Here is an 18,875-nt window from a genome sequence, read left to right on the forward strand (position 1 = left end):
ATCGTCAATTTTTGCGTGACGTATTCTATGGATTAAAACAGTGATAGCTGGTTTGAACTAAATCTGATTGAAATTCAATTTCAACGGATTTCCACAGATTCTCGGTCTATATTAGATCTCGGTGGTTTTAGCGGACCTGCGAAGTCCCAAGAACGACACGGCAGTGTCTGAGAAACACTAGATTTGGGAAAGTACTTCGATGGAAAGTGATCCATAATTAGAGTGATCCATAATTCCGATCACAATTATGGATCACTCTAATAAGCTTCAATTATCAACAGCATAAAGCGAAAATGAAGTAAATTCCGTGTAATTTGTGAAAAACGTTCCACAAGTTTGGTGTACGGCCATGTTTTCACTTTGATATGGGAAATTTATCGATTTAAAGGCTTATGAATGAAGGAACCTTTTTTTGTGCAGCCACCAAAAATGTTGATATTTTGACAGATGCTCATCAGCAAGTTTGCATTTGCGCAAAACTACCATTGTTTTTGGGTTGAAAAGCATGATAAACGCAATAAATGTTGGAAAATAAATGTTTTTTTTTGTAACAAAAATATTTCCGAAGTTTTATTATTGATATCAAGCTAGAAATTCAATGATTACAAAATTAGCATAGTATTTTCGGAAATATCAGTGCATGCAAGGCAAATGATTTTTGTCATACTGTGTTTGGGTTCTGATAAAGGCTTGTTGCGAGGTGTGTTTGTCTAAAAGATATTTTAGTTACTAGATAAAGATTGTCGCTTCGGTTCCCTTTGTTCTGCTGTCCGAAACATGTGTGGTACATACCTGTCAAATCGTATGGATTTTCCTTCTTTGACATTTAGCTCCCCTATCCTCGCCAGCAAAAGATGTTCCGGACAGCGACGACAGCGACAATCTTTATCTAGTAACTAAAATATCTTTTGTTTGTCTGTAACAAACTCTGTTGACGACAAAGGGTTTATTGTTAGGCGTTGCTCGAATATTCATTCCCTGCTCACCCATTAACCCAATCGTCGATTCTGAGATTTAGACCACGCTTCATCCAGAATCCGTTGCTTTTACCTCAGCGACCAAGGAACAATTTCAACCTTGTTGCCCTTGTTGCATTGTGCATGAGAACGTGCTGCATAATCTCCCCCTACCTTTCAGGACTCTGGAAGCGTGCCATACGAACGGGATTTTACGGAGAATACTCCCTAGTAACATTTTGTTTTTATGATGGTTTTATAACACTCTTGTAAAGTAAATTATGGTCTTCAAGAGCGTTTTAAAACTTAAAATGTTACTGGGGCTTAGTTCTATGCCGCACTGAAACAATTCCAGGCGAAGAGCAAACTATGTATTCATATGAATTCTGAATAAACTTTTATTGAGTATATTTTCATTGAAATGAAGTATAAACATGAAATAATGATTAAATCGGGGTAATGGCATTCGGAGTATTGACTCATTTGGGAGTCGTAGAGTCCCCCGATTTGTGGCCGGATTGAACCCTGATGACCCAAGATCTCTTAAAATATCATTCTTATAATTGTTTTGTGAAATCATGAAGTTTTAAGTGTCACACGACCTGCTTTGACTTAAATTTGTTAATGACCACTTTTCCGGGGACATCTGACCCCAACGGATTCTGGAACCGTAATGAGGATTGACCCAAATCGGTCAAGAAATATAGTTTTAACAGGTTTTTACAGCAGTTTAGATTTTTGAAAGCCCTTAAGGTCACTCCTGACGGAATCCAAGTTCCAAAGTGCTCGCGTTTTCGGGGACACACCACTCGATTCAGAGGCGGCGCACAACTGTCATTTTTGTTGATTTAGCTTTGCTGCATCGCAGCATGCGTGAAATGATAAAAATGACAGTTGTGCGTTGCTTCCGTATCGAGTGGTGTGCTTCCGAAAACGCGAGCACTTTTAAACTTGGATTCCGTCAGGAGTGACTTTAAAAAGAGACATCAGGAACGGAAAGGTTAATAGCATTTGCAAGGGAATTTTGAATAAAATGAAAATGAGTTGAAAGTTCCTTCCTGATGATTTAACTCACGAACGGGTTCACCGATTTGCAATATTTTTTTCCCCTTATCCCTTCGTTTTTGGGATCCGCAAGGTTTGTATATGCGAAAAGTTGGGTTCTTTTTTACGGGGAAAGGTAAAAAAATAGAATACAACTTAGGGTCAGTCGTTGAGGAAAGCAAAACATTCGCACAAATGATCTAGAGTGCGATGTTGCAAATTGTTCAGTGTGTGACATTCGCAACATAAACACCCGAACGAAGTCGGGTACCTTTAGCTAGTTTTGAATTAAATTTGGATATGGATTGAATTTTTGTAATTTTTTGTTGGGCCTAGAATGAAATTGGGTCGGTTCAAAACTGGACTAGGATGGGTGGGATTTTAATTATTTAGCTGATAGTTTGAATTAGAATTCAAATTGAAAGGTTCTGAAAATGGATGACGTGCACATAAAAGTACGAATGATTGGCTTTGAATTGAATTTTATCTCCATTTTGATTGGTTTAGAATTGCAAATGGATTCAATTTAGATAATATTTAGATCAAAGGTGAATTAAATTTGAAATGCATTTGAATTCAAGTGGTATTTTATTGAGTTTGGATTGATTTTTTATTGGAATGGAGTATGGCAGGATTTAAATTATCTGGAGCATATGGAGCATTCGACTGAATAGATGAGAATTAGATTGAAATGCGACTGGATTTGGATTGAATTAGAAGAGATTGTATTTCGAATAGAAATGAGTTTGAATTAGATTTGGATTGAATTTGAGATGAATTTGGATTTGATTTAAATTGCATGTGTATTTTATTTGGATTTGGATTTTATTTGTATTGGATTTGGTCAGATTTTTGAATCAACATGAATTGGGCTTAGATGGGGTTCAGATATAAAAGTGATCGACATTTTTGCAACGGTGCGCCGTTGTCCAAAATCTATCACGCTACTAATCTATTAAAAGATTTTCTTAAGGAATTAAAAAAAAAATGAAAAAGAAAATCGAAAAAGAAATCTTAATGCAATTGCAGAGTTTCTCAAAGAAATTCCAATGAGCTCCCCAAAAAAAATACCAAAAAAAAAGAAATTCTCGAGGAAATTTCGAACAGTTAAAAAAAATCCCTAGGAAATGAAAAAAAAAAAATCCCGAGATGACTTTGTTTTGTGGCCCTATTATAAAATTGATGGAACTTCAGTAAAACATTCTCGAGGAAGCTGATAAGAATTGTTCGTAATGTTTGGGATTGTTGTGCATTTGAATTACATTCGGACTGGATTTTTATGAGGCTTGGATCAGAATTGGGTTGAATGAAAAAGGAATCTTATTGGATTTCAATTGACCAACAGAGTGGATTTTATTGCATTGGAATATTAGAATGGATTTGTACTTGAAATGGAATGCAGATTTTAAACGATTTGAACTAGATTCGATTCTAATTATATGTATTGAGAGAAATTTTTATGGAGGCTGAATTCGATTGAAGTGTATTCACACTGGATTTGATTTATCCGATAGAAATGGTTTAGATTGAATTTTGTTGAACTGTAAAAGAAATATATTTCGATTGACATTAGAATTGTATTAAGTTTTGAATTGAAATTGGGTTAGACAAAATTGAGATTAGAGTTGGTTTTTGTTTGAAATGTAGAGGATTCGGTTTGGCTTTGGATTTGTAGAGATTTGAATTGCAAATCGATTGGATTGAACTGGATTCTGATTGGGTTTTGTATTGCATATGAATTGAACTATAAGTGAATTTGTTTTAAAATCGAAATTGGACTGGTGTTGGATAGCATTTGTATTGAATTCATAAAAACAGAGTCACCGTTTCAGAATACAGGTCGCAAAGATTGCACACTTAGCAGCTGGCGAGAAACAGAACAGGATATTTACACAACACTCAGAGAGTTGAAAAATTTTCGTATCAGAAAATGTTTTGTTCTGACCATGCGGTAATAAAACCCACTCATCATAGCACATGCGTCTAGAAAAGCGGTTCTCAACCTGAGGTACATGTACCCCTGGGGGTGTCTTTGCTAGCCCCAGAGGATACCTTGGACAAAAATACGCAATGAGCTGGAACCCTCCTTTCAAGAGGCCCGGAAGCCTCCTTTCAAGAGGCCCGGAAGCCTCCTTTCAAGAGGCCCGGAAGCCTCCTTTCAAGAGGCCCGGAAGCCTCCTTTCAAGAGGCCCGGAAGCCTCCTTTCAAGAGGCCCGGAAGCCTCCTTTCAAGAGGCCCGGAAGCCTCCTTTCAAGAGGCCCGGAAGCCTCCTTTCAAGAGGCCCGGAAGCCTCCTTTCAAGAGCCCCCAAGCCTCCTTTCAAGAGCCCCGGAAGCCTCCTTTCAAGAGGCCCAGCCTCCCTTCAAGAGGCCCGGAAGCCTCCTTCAAGAGGCCCGGAAGCTTCCTTTCAAGAGGCCGCGAAGCCTCCTTTCAAGAGGCCCGGAAGCCTCATTTCAAGAGGCCCGGAAGCCTCCTTTCAAGAGGCCCGGAAGCCTCCTTTCAAGAGGCCCGAAGCCTCCTTTCAAGAGGCCCGGAAGCCTCCTTTCAAGAGGCCCGGAAGCCTCCTTTCAAGAGGCCCGGAAGCCTCCTTTCAAGAGGCCCGGAAGCCTCCTTTCAAGAGGCCCAAGCCTCCTTTCAAGAGGCCCGAAGCCTCCTTTCAAGAGGCCCGGAAGCCTCCTTTCAAGAGGCCCGGAAGCCTCCTTTCAAGAGGCCCGGAAGCCTCCTTTCAAGAGGCCCGGAAGCCTCCTTTCAAGAGGCCCGGAAGCCTCCTTTCAAGAGGCCCGGAAGCCTCTTTCAAGAGGCCCGGAATCCTCTTTCAAGAGGCCGGAAGCCTCCTTTCAAGAGGCCCGGAAGCCTCCTTTCAAAAGGCCCGGAAGCCTCCTTTCAAGAGGCTCGGAAGCCTCCTTTCAAGAGGCTCGGAAGCCTCCTTTCAAGAGGGCCGGAACCCTCCTTTCAAAAGGCCTGTAAGCCTCCTTTCAAGAGGCCCGGAAGCCTCCTTTCAAGAGGCCCGGAAGCCTCCTTTCAAGAGGCCCGGAAGCCTCCTTTCAAGAGGCCCGGAAGCCTCCTTTCAAAAGGCCCGGAAGCCTCTTTTCAAGAGGCCCGGAAGCCTCCTTTCAAGAGGCCCGGAAGCCTCCTTTCAAGAGGCCCGGAAGCCTTCTTTCAAGAGGCTTGGAAGCCTCCTTTCAAAAGGTTCGGAAGCCTCCTTTCAAGAGGCTGGGAAGCCTCATTTCAAGAGGCACAGAAGCCTACTTCCAATTGGTTCAGGCATAGAAGCTTTCAATAGTCATAAAAGTCCTGTAAGAAGCTTGTAAATTGGAAAGTTGCACAGAATAAAAATTTCAGCCCGCTTTATGGAGAGCCGTTAGAGATATTTGCCGTTAGTTTTCAGATCCATTTTCAGTTACGCTGATTTTCATTTACAGCAAAAAATAAGGCACACTAAATCCTTCGCACGGTCACGATGCCTACGAAGGATTTAGAAAGCTTAGTAGGCTCTCGACTGTTTCAATCTCGAAAATAAATTTTTGGCTTCCAGTCTTTACTGGCCAATGAAACGTCGGTTGTAAAAAATCATAAAGGGTTTAGAATGAAAGCAGCATATTTGAATTCAATGAATAGCCTGCTTTGAGCGTGCTTACAGCGGCACACTAGGAGTTAACTTTCGGAATTCAGTATGGCGAAAGGCATCTAAGGTTCGATTTCTCAAAATTAAGCACCTTAATCGAAAATATATTTGATAGGTGTAGTAGCGGACACCGTCCTTCATAACCGGTACCAAACAGTTTTTAAAGAAAAGTTCCTAATTTCAAGAAAACCCGCGTTAGATTTGTTTCGCCATACAAATTTTTGGCGGTCAACTCATGCTGGCTATTTGCGCATATACGATAGCACCTGGATGTGGAAGCGGCGGGTTGAAAATCAGCCACTGCCACTAATTCATTGTGCCTGGATTGAATTTGAGTTGCATTTATATTCCAATCAGTTTTGAGTTGGATTTTAACTGGACATGGATTTGATTTCGATTCAAATTAGATTCTGATTAGTTACAGATTTGAAGTTGGATTTGTATTTGATCGACAGTGGATTTAGACTAAACTCAATTTGAATGTGGATTGTATTTGAATAGAATTTGAATATGGTTTATGCTGGATTTATTTTTTGTTTAGATTGTAGCGGAAATTGGGTAGATTTTGGCCTTGATTTTAATATGTAGGGGATTTGAAATGAGCATGTAATGATAGATAAATGATTATCACCTGGTGCTGATGCTGATCGCAGGCAGCACATAATGCTATTTCAAAATTCTTTGCCAAAAAATTCACAATACATAGTCAGAGACAAGTTTATGTCTTTTTCTCAGCAATTGACAAGAACTCTTGAAATTTGTTCCTCATATTCTGTTTTAAGTAAAATCTCCGTTATACTGACGTATCCTTGGAAACTAATTATTTGTAACTTGCATATTCAAGAATATATCGAAGCTAAAAAGCAATTGTAATTTTGAGAAAACGTTCAAAAAATCCGAACAGAGCAGGAATTAAAAACGAAACGAATTAGATAAATTAATACAAAATCCACCACATAAAAAATGAAAATTTTCCCCCGAGTTTTCCCTATCTCATCTCACCCCTCGCTTGGCAACTCAAAGGAAAAAAAATCTGCAAGTAACGATATCCCTAGAATCTACATCTACGAGTTACAGAAGAAAAAAACTGCGAGGGTGGCTCAACCCACCCAAGCCAGCGCGCACCCACCAGAGCAGAGGGAAACGAACGCAAATGAACGGAAAAATTTAACGCGAAAAAGTGAAAAAAAGCAATTCCGAGGAAGTGAAACGAATTAAAAAAAAAGAAAACTCGGCGAGGGGTGGAAACGAGATGTGATGGTGTTGGTAGTCGGAGGTGTCGTAAAGAAGGATCTTCCCTTGTACAGCAAGAGCGAGTGCCTTCCTTTTCCACCCTCTCGTGTGGCTGCTTCGCTGGAATATTTAATGAGTTATAAATGCCATTCGTTGGTAGTCGGGGGATTTGCGAAAAGCAGCCATTTTTGATTGTTTCAAGTTGAGTTTCAGAGAAATTGCTTGAGGTAGTAAATATGATAAGAGACGCTAAATCGATTAATTTTCTTGCAATTCTGCATCAGAAATATATAGAAAATCTGTACGAAATAGTGGAATAAATAAAACAATTAGAATAATATTGCTAACATGTACACAATCTAGCAAATTTGCAAAATTGTTATTCAAATATTTTAAGAATTTCACTACTTCATACAAATTTTGTATAATCAAAATTGCAGGAAAATCTAAAAATAGTTGATTGGTTTACAATAAATATATAGATTTGTTGCTTGTTACATTTTGTTCTTTTGGAGAAACACATTTTTCATAGCAGCCAGCAGATTATAACAATAAATACCTAAAGGAAATATGATTGATTTGCAAAGATAAATAAAACACAATTTTTCAGCGGTTTTGAGAAACAAACTTTATTAAGCAGCAGCCGTATCTTGTTGAATGAAAGAATTCTATTTTAAGCACGCTCTAGCTGAAATTTGGAAGGAAATGGTTAATTACGGTCTAATTACGCGAAGCAACTGGAAGCCCACATGTCCCTAATTACAATCAAAGCCAGAGCTCGGACCGAACCGAATCAACAAAACCATCAACGCCGCCGCTGAGACTCCGTCACGGTGCTGTGTGTCCGTACAACAGAGCGAGAACGAAACGGAAAACCTATTTCGAGTGTAATTAAACCGAACATTAGCAACGACGACGACGAACGTACGAACGCACGAGGACGTGGCCGAGGTGCGGCGAACCAAGCGCAAAAGAATAACTGGAAATAATCTCCGACAATACAAAGAAATATTTTTAATTGAACGCGCCCTATTGTAATTTTTTTCCCGTACGCGCGCACTTGGGGTCTCTCATCATCATCAACATCGTCGCACATTCGATGCTCGCACTTACACTTTCACACGCATTCATTCATTGTCACTTGCTACTTTGATTGTGTCAACTTGTTTATGTTGATGTTGTTGTGGTTGGGCGTCCCGCTCCTATAATCGTCCGTCGTCGTGGTGTCGTTCCAAGTAAAGTAAGTTGTGAAAATATTCAAATCACCAGTCGTCAGAATCGTCGATTGTATTTTTAATGGGAATACCGCATCCAAACTGCGACAGCATGGGATGCGATGGGTGCGCTTCGGTGTACGAAAGTGAGCTGGCGGGTGCTTTCAGATGGCTGTGATTCGGGTGGAGTTGTAATCGATCAATTATTAAAAAAAAACTAAATTATTAAGGGAAAACTCTGAAAAATATCCTAAAGGATTTTTCGCTAACATTTGAGAAAAATCTGCTTCTGCAAATTTCCTACTAAAATAAAAATTTCCCACCCGAAAATCAGAGAATTTTCCTCATGAAAATCGAAAACAAACAGAATTCCTCTTCGGAAAATCGGAGAAGTTCCCTCCGATAAATGAGTAGTTTCCCTCAGTAAAGCGGAGAATTCCCCTCCGAGAAATTGAAGAATTTCTCGTCGTAAAATCACAGAACTGCCCTCCTAGAAACAGGTGAATATCCTTTCATTAAATCGAAGAAATCCCACTTAAAAATCGAAGGAATTCCCTGTGGAAAATAAAAAATATCCTTACGAAAAATCAAAAAGAAATCCTCAGGAAAATCTATGAGTTTTCCTCTAGAAAATCGTAGCATTTTCTTCCGAAAAAAAAAAAAATTTCATCTGGAAAAACAAAGAATTTTCTTCCGGGAAATAGAAGCACTTTTCTCCGGAAAGATGTTGAATTTCCTCCGAAAAATCGAAAATTTTTCCTTTGGATTAACGAAGGATTTCCCTGTGGAAAATCGAAGGATTTTCCTGTGGAAAATCGAAGGATTTTCCTGTGGAAAATCGAAGGATTTTCCTGTGGAAAATCGAAGGATTTTCCTGTGGAAAATCGAAGGATTTTCCTGTGGAAAATCGAAGGATTTTCCTGTGGAAAATCGAAGGATTTTCCTGTGGAAAATCGAAGGATTTTCCTGTGGAAAATCGAAGGATTTTCCTCTGGAAAATCGAAAGATTTTCCTCTGGAAAATCGAAGGATTTTCCTCTGGAAAATCGAAGGATTTTCCTCTGGAAAATCGAAGGATTTTCCTCTGGAAAATCGAAGGATTTTCCTCTGGAAAATCGAAGGATTTTCCTCTGGAAAATCGAAGGATTTTCCTCTGGAAAATCGAAGGATTTTCCTCTGGAAAATCGAAGGATTTTCCTCTGGAAAATCGAAGGATTTTCCTCTGGAAAATCGAAGGATTTTCCTCTGGAAAATCGAAGGATTTTCCTCTGGAAAATCGAAGGATTTTCCTCTGGAAAATCGAAGGATTTTCCTCTGGAAAATCGAAGGATTTTCCTCTGGAAAATCGAAGGATTTTCCTCTGGAAAATCGAAGGATTTTCCTCTGGAAAATCGAAGGATTTTCCTCTGGAAAATCGAAGGATTTTCCTCTGGAAAATCGAAGGATTTTCCTCTGGGAAATCGAAGGATTTTTTCCTGGAAAATCGAAGGATTTTGCTCTGGAAAATCGAAGGAATTTCCTTTGGAAAATCAAAGAGTTTTCCTTTGGAAAATCGAGAATTTTCCTTTGGAAAATCGAGGATTTTCCTCTGGAAAATCGAGGATTTTCCTCTGGAAAATCGAGGATTTTCCTCTGGAAAATCGAGGATTTTCCTCTGGAAAATCGAGGATTTTCCTCTGGAAAATCGAGGATTTTCCTCTGGAAAATCGAGGGATTTTCCTCTGGAAAATCGAGGATTTTCCTCTGGAAAATCGAGGATTTTCCTCTGGAAAATCGAGGGATTTTCCTCTGAAAAATCGAGGGATTTTCCTCTGGAAAATCGAGGGATTTCCTCTGGAAAATCGAGGGATTTTCCTCTGGAAAATCGAGGGATTTTCCTCTGGAAAATCGAGGGATTTTCCTCTGGAAAATCGAGGGATTTTCCTCTGGAAAATCGAGGGATTTTCCTCTGGAAAATCGAGGGATTTTCCTCTGGAAAATCTAGGGATTTTCCTCTGGAAAATCTAGGGATTTTCCTCTGGAAAATCTAGGGATTTTCCTCTGGAAAATCGAAGGATTTTCCTCTGGAAAATCGAAGGATTTTCCTCTGGAAAATCGAAGGATTTTCCTCTGGAAAATCGAAGGATTTTCCTCTGGAAAATCGAAGGATTTTCCTCTGGAAAATCGAAGGATTTTCCTCTGGAAAATCGAAGGATTTTCCTCTGGAAAATCGAAGGATTTTCCTCTGGAAAATCGAAGGATTTTCCTCTGGAAAATCGAAGGATTTTCCTCTGGAAAATCGAAGGATTTTCCTCTGGAAAATCGAAGGATTTTCCTCTGGAAAATCGAAGGATTTTCCTCTGGAAAATCGAAGGATTTTCCTCTGGAAAATCGAAGCGATTTTCCTCCGGAAAGCCGAAGGGTTTTCCTCTGGAAAATCGAAGGATTTTCCTCTGGAAAATCGAAGGATTTTCCTCTGGAAAATCGAAGGATTTTCCTCTGGAAAATCGAAGGATTTTCCTCTGGAAAATCGAAGCGATTTTCCTCTGGAAAATCGAAGGATTTTCCTCTGGAAAATCGAAGGATTTTCCTCTGGAAAATCGAAGGATTTTCCTCTGGAAAATCGAAGGATTTTCCTCTGGAAAATCGAAGGATTTTCCTCTGGAAAATCGAAGGATTTTCCTCTGGAAAATCGAAGGATTTTCCTCTGGAAAATCGAAGGATTTTCCTCTGGAAAATCGAAGGATTTTCCTCTGGAAAATCGAGGGATTTTCCTCTGGAAAATCGAGGGATTTTCCTCTGGAAAATCGAGGGATTTTCCTCTGGAAAATCGAGGGATTTTCCTCTGGAAAATCGAGGGATTTTCCTCTGGAAAATCGAGGATTTTCCTCTGGAAAATCGAGGATTTTCCTCTGGAAAATCGAGGATTTTCCTCTGGAAAATCGAGGATTTTCCTCTGGAAAATCGAGGGATTTTCCTCTGGAAAATCGAGGATTTTCCTCTGGAAAATCGAGGATTTTCCTCTGGAAAATCGAGGATTTTCCTCTGGAAAATCGAGGATTTTCCTCTGGAAAATCGAGGATTTTCCTCTGGAAAATCGAGGATTTTCCTCTGGAAAATCGAGGATTTTCCTCTGGAAAATCTAGGGATTTTCCTCTGGAAAATCTAGGGATTTTCCTCTGGAAAATCGAGGGATTTTCATCTGGAAACTCGAAGGAGTTTCCTCTGGAAAATCGAAGGAGTTTCCTCTGGAAAATCAAAGGATTTTCCTCTGGAAAACCGAACGATTTTCCTCTGGAAAATCGAAGGATTTTCCTCTGGAAAATCGAAGGATTTTCCTCTGGAAAATCGAAGGATTTTCCTCTGGAAAATCGAAGGATTTTCCTCTGGAAAATCGAAGGATTTTCCTCTGGAAAATCGAAGGATTTTCCTCTGGAAAATCGAAGGATTTTCCTCTGGAAAATCGAAGGATTTTCCTCTGGAAAATCGAAGGATTTTCCTCTGGAAAATCGAAGGATTTTCCTCTGGAAAATCGAAGGATTTTCCTCTGGAAAATCGAAGGATTTTCCTCTGGAAAATCGAAGGATTTTCTCCTGGAAAATCGAAGGATTTTCCTCTGGAAAATCGAAGGATTTTCCTCTGGAAAATCGAAGGATTTTCCTCTGGAAAATCGAAGGATTTTCCTCTGGAAAATCGAAGGATTTTCCTCTGGAAAATCGAAGGATTTTCCTCTGGAAAATCGAAGGATTTTCCTCTGGAAAATCGAAGGATTTTCCTCTGGAAAATCGAAGGATTTTCCTCTGGAAAATCGAAGGATTTTCCTCTGGAAAATCGAAGGATTTTCCTCTGGAAAATCGAAGGATTTTCCTCTGGAAAATCGAAGGATTTTCCTCTGGAAAATCGAAGGATTTTCCTCTGGAAAATCGAAGGATTTTCCTCTGGAAAATCGAAGGATTTTCCTCTGGAAAATCGAAGGATTTTCCTCTGGAAAATTGAAGGATTTTTCTCTGGAAAATCGAAGGATTTTTCTCTGGAAAATCGAAGGATTTTCCTCTGGAAAATCAAAGGATTTTCCTCTGGAAAATCGAAGGATTTTCCTCTGGAAAATCGAAGGATTTTCCTCTGGAAAATCGAAGGATTTTCCTCTGGAAAATCGAAGGATTTTCCTCTGGAAAATCGAAGGATTTTCCTCTGGAAAATCGAAGGATTTTCCTCTGGAAAATCGAAGGATTTTCCTCTGGAAAATCTAAGGATTTTCCTCTGGAAAATCTAGGGATTTTCCTCTGGAAAATCTAGGGATTTTCCTCTGGAAAATCTAGGGATTTTCCTCTGGAAAATCTAGGGATTTTCCTCTGGAAAATCTAGGGATTTTCCTCTGGAAAATCTAGGGATTTTCCTCTGAAAAATCTAGGGATTTTCCTCTGGAAAATCTAGGGATTTTCCTCTGGAAAATCTAGGGAATATCCCCTGCACAGTCAACGACACTCCTTCTCTAAAATATAGGGATTTTCCTCTGAAAAATCTAGGGATTTTCCTCTGGAAAATCTAGGGATTTTCCTCTGGAAAATCTAGGGATTTTCCTCTGGAAAATCGAAGGATTTTCCTCTGGAAAATCTAGGGATTTTCCTCTGGAAAATCTAGGGATTTTCCTCTGGAAAATCTAGGGATTTTCCTCTGGAAAATCTAGGGATTCTCCTCTGGAAAATCTAGGGATTTTCCTCTGAAAAATCTAGGGATTTTCCTCTGGAAAATCTAGGGATTTTCCTCTGGAAAATCTAGGGATTTTCCTCTGGAAAATCTAGGGATTTTCCTCTGGAAAATCTAGGGATTTTCCTCTGAAAAATCTAGGGATTTTCCTCTGGAAAATCTAGGGATTTTCCTCTGGAAAATCTAGGGATTTTCCTCTGGAAAATCTAGGGATTTTCCTCTGGAAAATCTAGGGATTTTCCTCTGGAAAATCTAGGAATTTTCCTCTGGAAAATCGAAGGATTTTCCTCTGGAAAATCGAAGGATTTTCCTCTGGAAAATCGAAGGATTTTCCTCTGGAAAATCGAAGGATTTTCCTCTGGAAAATCGAAGGATTTTCCTCTGGAAAATCGAAGGATTTTCCTCTGGAAAATCGAAGGATTTTCCTCTGGAAAATCGAAGGATTTTCCTCTGGAAAATCGAAGGATTTTCCTCTGGAAATCGAAGGATTTTCCTCTGGAAAATCGAAGGATTTTCCTCTGGAAAATCGAAGGATTTTCCTCTGGAAAATCGAAGGATTTTCCTCTGGAAAATCGAAGGATTTTCCTCTGGAAAATCGAAGGATTTTCCTCTGGAAAATCGAAGGATTTTCCTCTGGAAAATCGAAGGATTTTCCTCTGGAAAATCGAAGGATTTTCCTCTGGAAAATCGAAGGATTTTCCTCTGGAAAATCGAAGGATTTTCCTCTGGAAAATCGAAGGATTTTCCTCTGGAAAATCGAAGGATTTTCCTCTGGAAAATCGAAGGATTTTCCTCTGGAAAATCGAAGGATTTTCCTCTGGAAAATCGAAGGATTTTCCTCTGGAAAATCGAAGGATTTTCCTCTGGAAAATCGAAGGATTTTCCTCTGGAAAATCGAAGGATTTTCCTCTGGAAAATCGAAGGATTTTCCTCTGGAAAATCGAAGGATTTTCCTCTGGAAAATCGAAGGATTTTCCTCTGGAAAATCGAAGGATTTTCCTCTGGAAAATCGAAGGATTTTCCTCTGGAAAATCGAAGGATTTTCCTCTGGAAAATCGAAGGATTTTCCTCTGGAAAATCGAAGGATTTTCCTCTGGAAAATCGAAGGATTTTCCTCTGGAAAATCGAAGGATTTTCCTCTGCAAAATCGAAGGATTTTCCTCTGGAAAATCGAAGGATTTTCCTCTGGAAAATCGAAGGATTTTCCTCTGGAAAATCGAAGGATTTTCCTCTGGAAAATCGAGGGATTTTCCTCTGGAAAATCGAGGGATTTTCCTCTGGAAAATCGAGGGATTTTCCTCTGGAAAATCGAGGGATTTTCCTCTGGAAAATCGAGGGATTTTCCTCTGGAAAATCGAGGGATTTTCCTCTGGAAAATCGAGGGATTTTCCTCTGGAAAATCGAGGGATTTTCCTCTGGAAAATCGAGGGATTTTCCTCTGGAAAATCGAGGGATTTTCCTCTGGAAAATCGAGGGATTTTCCTCTGGAAAATCGAGGGATTTTCCTCTGGAAAATCGAGAGATTTTCCTCTGGAAAATCGAGGGATTTTCCTCTGGAAAATCGAGGGATTTTCCTCTGGAAAATCGAGGGATTTTCCTCTGGAAAATCGAGGGATTTTCCTCTGGAAAATCGAGGGATTTTCCTCTGGAAAATCGAGGGATTTTCCTCTGGAAAATCGAGGATTTTCCTCTGGAAAATCGAGGATTTTCCTCTGGAAAATCGAGGGATTTTCCTCTGGAAAATCGAGGGATTTTCCTCTGGAAAATCGAGGGATTTTCCTCTGGAAAATCGAGGGATTTTCCTCTGGAAAATCGAGGGATTTTCCTCTGGAAAATCGAGGGATTTTCCTCTGGAAAATCGAGGGATTTTCCTCTGGAAAATCGAAGGATTTTCCTCTGGAAAATCGAAGGATTTTCCTCTGGAAAATCGAAGGATTTTCCTCTGGAAAATCGAAGGATTTTCCTCTGGAAAATCGAAGGATTTTCCTCTGGAAAATCGAAGGATTTTCCTCTGGAAAATCGAAGGATGATTTTCCTCTGGAAAATCGAAGGATTTTCCTCTGGAAAATCGAAGGATTTTCCTCTGGAAAATCGAAGGATTTTCCTCTGGAAAATCGAAGGATTTTCCTCTGGAAAATCGAAGGATTTTCCTCTGGAAAATCGAAGGATTTTCCTCTGGAAAATCGAAGGATTTTCCTCTGGAAAATCGAAGGATTTTCCTCTGGAAAATCGAAGGATTTTCCTCTGGAAAATCGAAGAATTTTCCTTTGGAAAATCGAAGAATTTTCCTTTGGAAAATCGAAGAATTTTCCTTTGGAAAATCGAAGAATTTTCCTTTGGAAAATCGAAGAATTTTCCTTTGGAAAATCGAAGAATTTTCCTTTGGAAAATCGAAGAATTTTCCTTTGGAAAATCGAAGAATTTTCCTTTGGAAATAAGGAGCATTTTTCTTCGGAAAAGAGGAGCATTTTACTCCGGAAAATGGGAAAATTTTCTTTCAGAAAAAAGAGAGTTTACCTCCGCACTCCTATTTTCGGAAAATCGGAGAATTTCTTTCAAATAAATCTAAGAATTTTCCTCCGGAAAATTGGAACATTACCTCTCCGAAAAATTGAGAAATTCCGATCAGGAAAAGGGGAGAAAGGAAAGTTAGAGAATATTCCTCCAGAAACTTCGGCAATCCGCAGAATCGAAGAATTTTCATCCAGAAAATCAAAGAAATTCCGTCCGGATAATAGTAGAATTTTCTTCCAGAACGTTTGAGAATTAACATCCGGAAATTCGGAGTATCTCTCCCAAAAATTGGAGAATTATCCTTCGGAGAATCGTAAAATATACCTTGGAAAAGTCTAAGAATTTCCCCCGGGAAAATTGAAAAATCCAAAAATTTCCCTCCGAAAACTTCTCCCTCTTAAAGAGCAACTCCGGCTTCCGGAAAATCGGTAAATTTCCCGTTTGGCGAAATCGGAGGACTTCCCTCCGAAAAGTCGAATAATTTTCCTCAGGGAATCGAGGAATATCCCTTCGGAAAATCGGATAATTTCCGTACGAAAAATTGTAAAATCCGAATTTTCCCTGGGGAAAAGTTGAGAATTTTCCTCCAGATCAAACAATTTCCCTCTGAAAAATCGCAGAGTATCCCTTCGAAAAATTGGATTATTTCTCTCCGGAAATTTAAAGCCCTTCCAAAAAAGCGGAAAAAACTCTCCCGGAAAATCAGAAATTTCCTTCCGTAAAATCAAAGAGTATCCCTCCATTAAATCGGAGAATTTTCATAGTCACAGAATTTCACTTCGAAAAGCCAGAAAATTTCCCAGGGAATTTGGGGAAGTTTCATCCAGAAAACCGAATAAGTTTTCTCCCAGACTACATTCTGGGTAAAATGTGAGTTATTTTTCGTTTGAAATCCGTCACGAATTTAAATCAATCCTTGCACACTTTTAGAATTCTGCAGCCACTGCGGCCACGATTAAACCTAGTTTAGTGACTAAGCGAGGGTGACGAAATCAGCCCTTAGTTTGAGAAAAAAAAACACACTTTTTCGAATGACTGTCAATACATTATGAAAACTATTCAATAATGTTGTCATATCTTCTGAAAAATAAATCCATTCCACAAACTTCAAGGGAATTCTCCTTCTGTTTTTTCCATCGAGGCTTTGTTTAACTTCCAGAGCACAAGTCTACGGACATTTATCCATGAATCCGTTACAACTTCCAAAACCTGCCAATGGATTTTCGGGAGTACTCACGGACGGAGCAAACATTCTTTCCGATTTTTAGTTTTCGTAGTAGATTTTAAGCACACATTAATTGTCTTTCTAATGCTTGGAAAAATGGTCTTACAGCTGTGTGCATTAATGTCGCTGTAGATTAATAAGTAAAATCTAAAAAATCCACTTAGCCTTTCTCCCTTATTACCAAATGTAATGAGAAAACACCAGAGAGAGGCAAAAATATCACTTTTGGTAAATAAATTCCTCGATTTCCATCATTTTACCTCTATTCGTGTTCCTTTGAATGCATTGTAGCGATTCTTTGGTTTTGGACTAATTCTGTAGTCTGTATGTAGACTTAAATAGTATTCGAGAAGGGCAAAAACAAGATCCACAAAAATATGATTCCATAAAAATAACAAATTTAAAAAATATATATTGTTTGGGCCTGTCTAAAATGGATATTGAAAATGGGCCTTATATTTTTGATAGTAAAGAATCTTATTACATATTTCAGTATTCTGAGTGTCCATAAACTTTTCTTTGGGTTTTTTTTGGAAAGTCCAAAGGTGCATCACCATGCGTTCTAATCTGTTCATTTGTGGGTAAATAATTCATTTCCCATATTACTAAATAGATTTTATCTCATCTCGAAGGTTAGTCTAATTGAAAGCTTCAAACGTTCGAAAAAAAAAGATCCAAATAGATCTCTAAAGTTGTAATACTCTAATGTTGATTGAATCAATTCACCGCACTTTCGTTGCATGCGTAGCTATAAGGCACACGAACCCCAACTCACGTACGTCACACCAACAAACTAATCACAGTTTTCATCGAAAATCATCACCAAGTCATTCGATTTGATTTTCTTCTTCGACATGCACGCCAACCGCCAGCGCCACTTGTGACAAACATGTAATTATACCATTCCAAGGTAAAATAACCACCACACATCAAAGTAGCCACCCTAATTAGCAAGCGCACCCATCGCCTACTCCGCTCTACCAATTTGATGTTTCTCATCGTCGATGTCGTCGTCGTCGTAGTCGTCGCCTGCTTCACCGACCGCACAATACCACACAGCCAGTAGGTGGCCCCACTTGGAATCACGGGAAACGGCAGCTCTAGCAGCTTCGCTTTTTTCTCCACTTCATATCGTGGGACGCGACGAGACTCTTTTTATGATAATGAGGGAGCGAAAAAATCAAGATGACGGAAAGAAAAAAAATCCTCCTGAACAGTGCAGCTGCCTTCTTCTGCCGTATTTCTGCACTGCGCTGTCCGTCTTCTGTGTTTCACATGCACTTGATTTCACACCGATCCAAACTTACACATTCTAATTGGAACTTGCTTTTAAAGAGCAGCCGTGCTTTGGTCTCTGCTTTCCCGTGATTAACTGTTCCGTCCCTCCGAGCGCACTAATTTGTGATTTCATTCTGCATCCATTAGCCCCGAAAAAAAACCTGTCTCACGCGACACACGAGTCACAAACACACCGAAATGGCAGAGAAAAAAGTGTCATCCATTATCAAATGATGCTTTAATTGAATCTCGTTCGTTCGGCTTCCCTTCCAGCGCGGGCCACCCCCACAACCATCGGTTCTGTCTTCTGCACTCGCAACTCCCAGCTCTGCTACCAAGAGAGACCGAAAACGAACAAAAAAAATCGCAAACACCACCCCACTTATTCCCGTGTCCATACACCTTCGCACTCACACCGGCGCACACCTCCAGAGTTCAATCCAGTCCACGCACACTCACAACCACCCGAGGCGGACACTCGCGCAGTAATTTTTCCAACAAGAGACGACGGACGACATTTCCTTCACCAGAAAAAAAGGCGACGATCCCAGGCACTGGTCACGACGAAAAATGCCAAAAAATGACCCCGATCGGGACCGTTTCCGGTGGATTTTACCAAATTTCAGTAGCCCGCGGCTTGCACTACACACTACGCACTAATTCTACTTAGCCAATAGCCAAAGTAATCCAGGACCATTCGAATTCTGCAGCGATAGCACGAATGAAGCTGTTGAGTTTGCTATTCTTAAGATTACATTGACTTTTTCTCCAGTTCAGGCGGAGCGAGTGAGCGATGGGCACTCGCATCGGCAGGGACTCACGCAAATGGGCAGGGTTGCGTTGATGGGTGAAATGCGCTTGTTGGTGACAGTTAGAGACATCTGGCGGGATATGTACGTCGACTATTTTTACACTGAAAGTAAAATGGGGTGGTCTCGACTCTCGATGAAGAATCTTTGCACATTGCCAATTTGTAGCATCTAAGGGCCAGATTCTTCACCTCCGCTTGACTTTTGAGCGGTGCTTACCCATACGCTTAAACATGGTTTAAGGCATTGGCGTAACTACAGGGGGGCTAGGGGGGCTATAGCCCCATCTAGAA

At 39.9% G+C, this 18,875-nt stretch overlaps 1 protein-coding gene across 2 annotated transcripts in view; it reads right to left on the bottom strand.

The window, feature by feature from the left end:
* The window catches only part of LOC134207902 (zinc finger protein 2), a 75,069-nt gene extending 56,554 nt beyond the window's left edge, over window positions 1-18,515 (bottom strand). Inside the window, exon 1 of one of the 2 annotated variants that reach the window (XM_062683943.1) lies at window positions 18,468-18,515. The gene's annotated coding sequence lies outside the window, so the exon portion shown is untranslated. Of the gene's footprint in view, window positions 1-17,802 lie in introns of both variants that reach the window. The other variant, XM_062683942.1, reaches the window with a different exon arrangement.
* Window positions 18,516-18,875: the final 360 nt, after the last annotated feature.

The sequence above is a fragment of the Armigeres subalbatus genome, chromosome 1 (genome assembly GCF_024139115.2).
Source record: "Armigeres subalbatus isolate Guangzhou_Male chromosome 1, GZ_Asu_2, whole genome shotgun sequence".
Classification (NCBI taxonomy): domain Eukaryota; kingdom Metazoa; phylum Arthropoda; class Insecta; order Diptera; family Culicidae; genus Armigeres; species Armigeres subalbatus.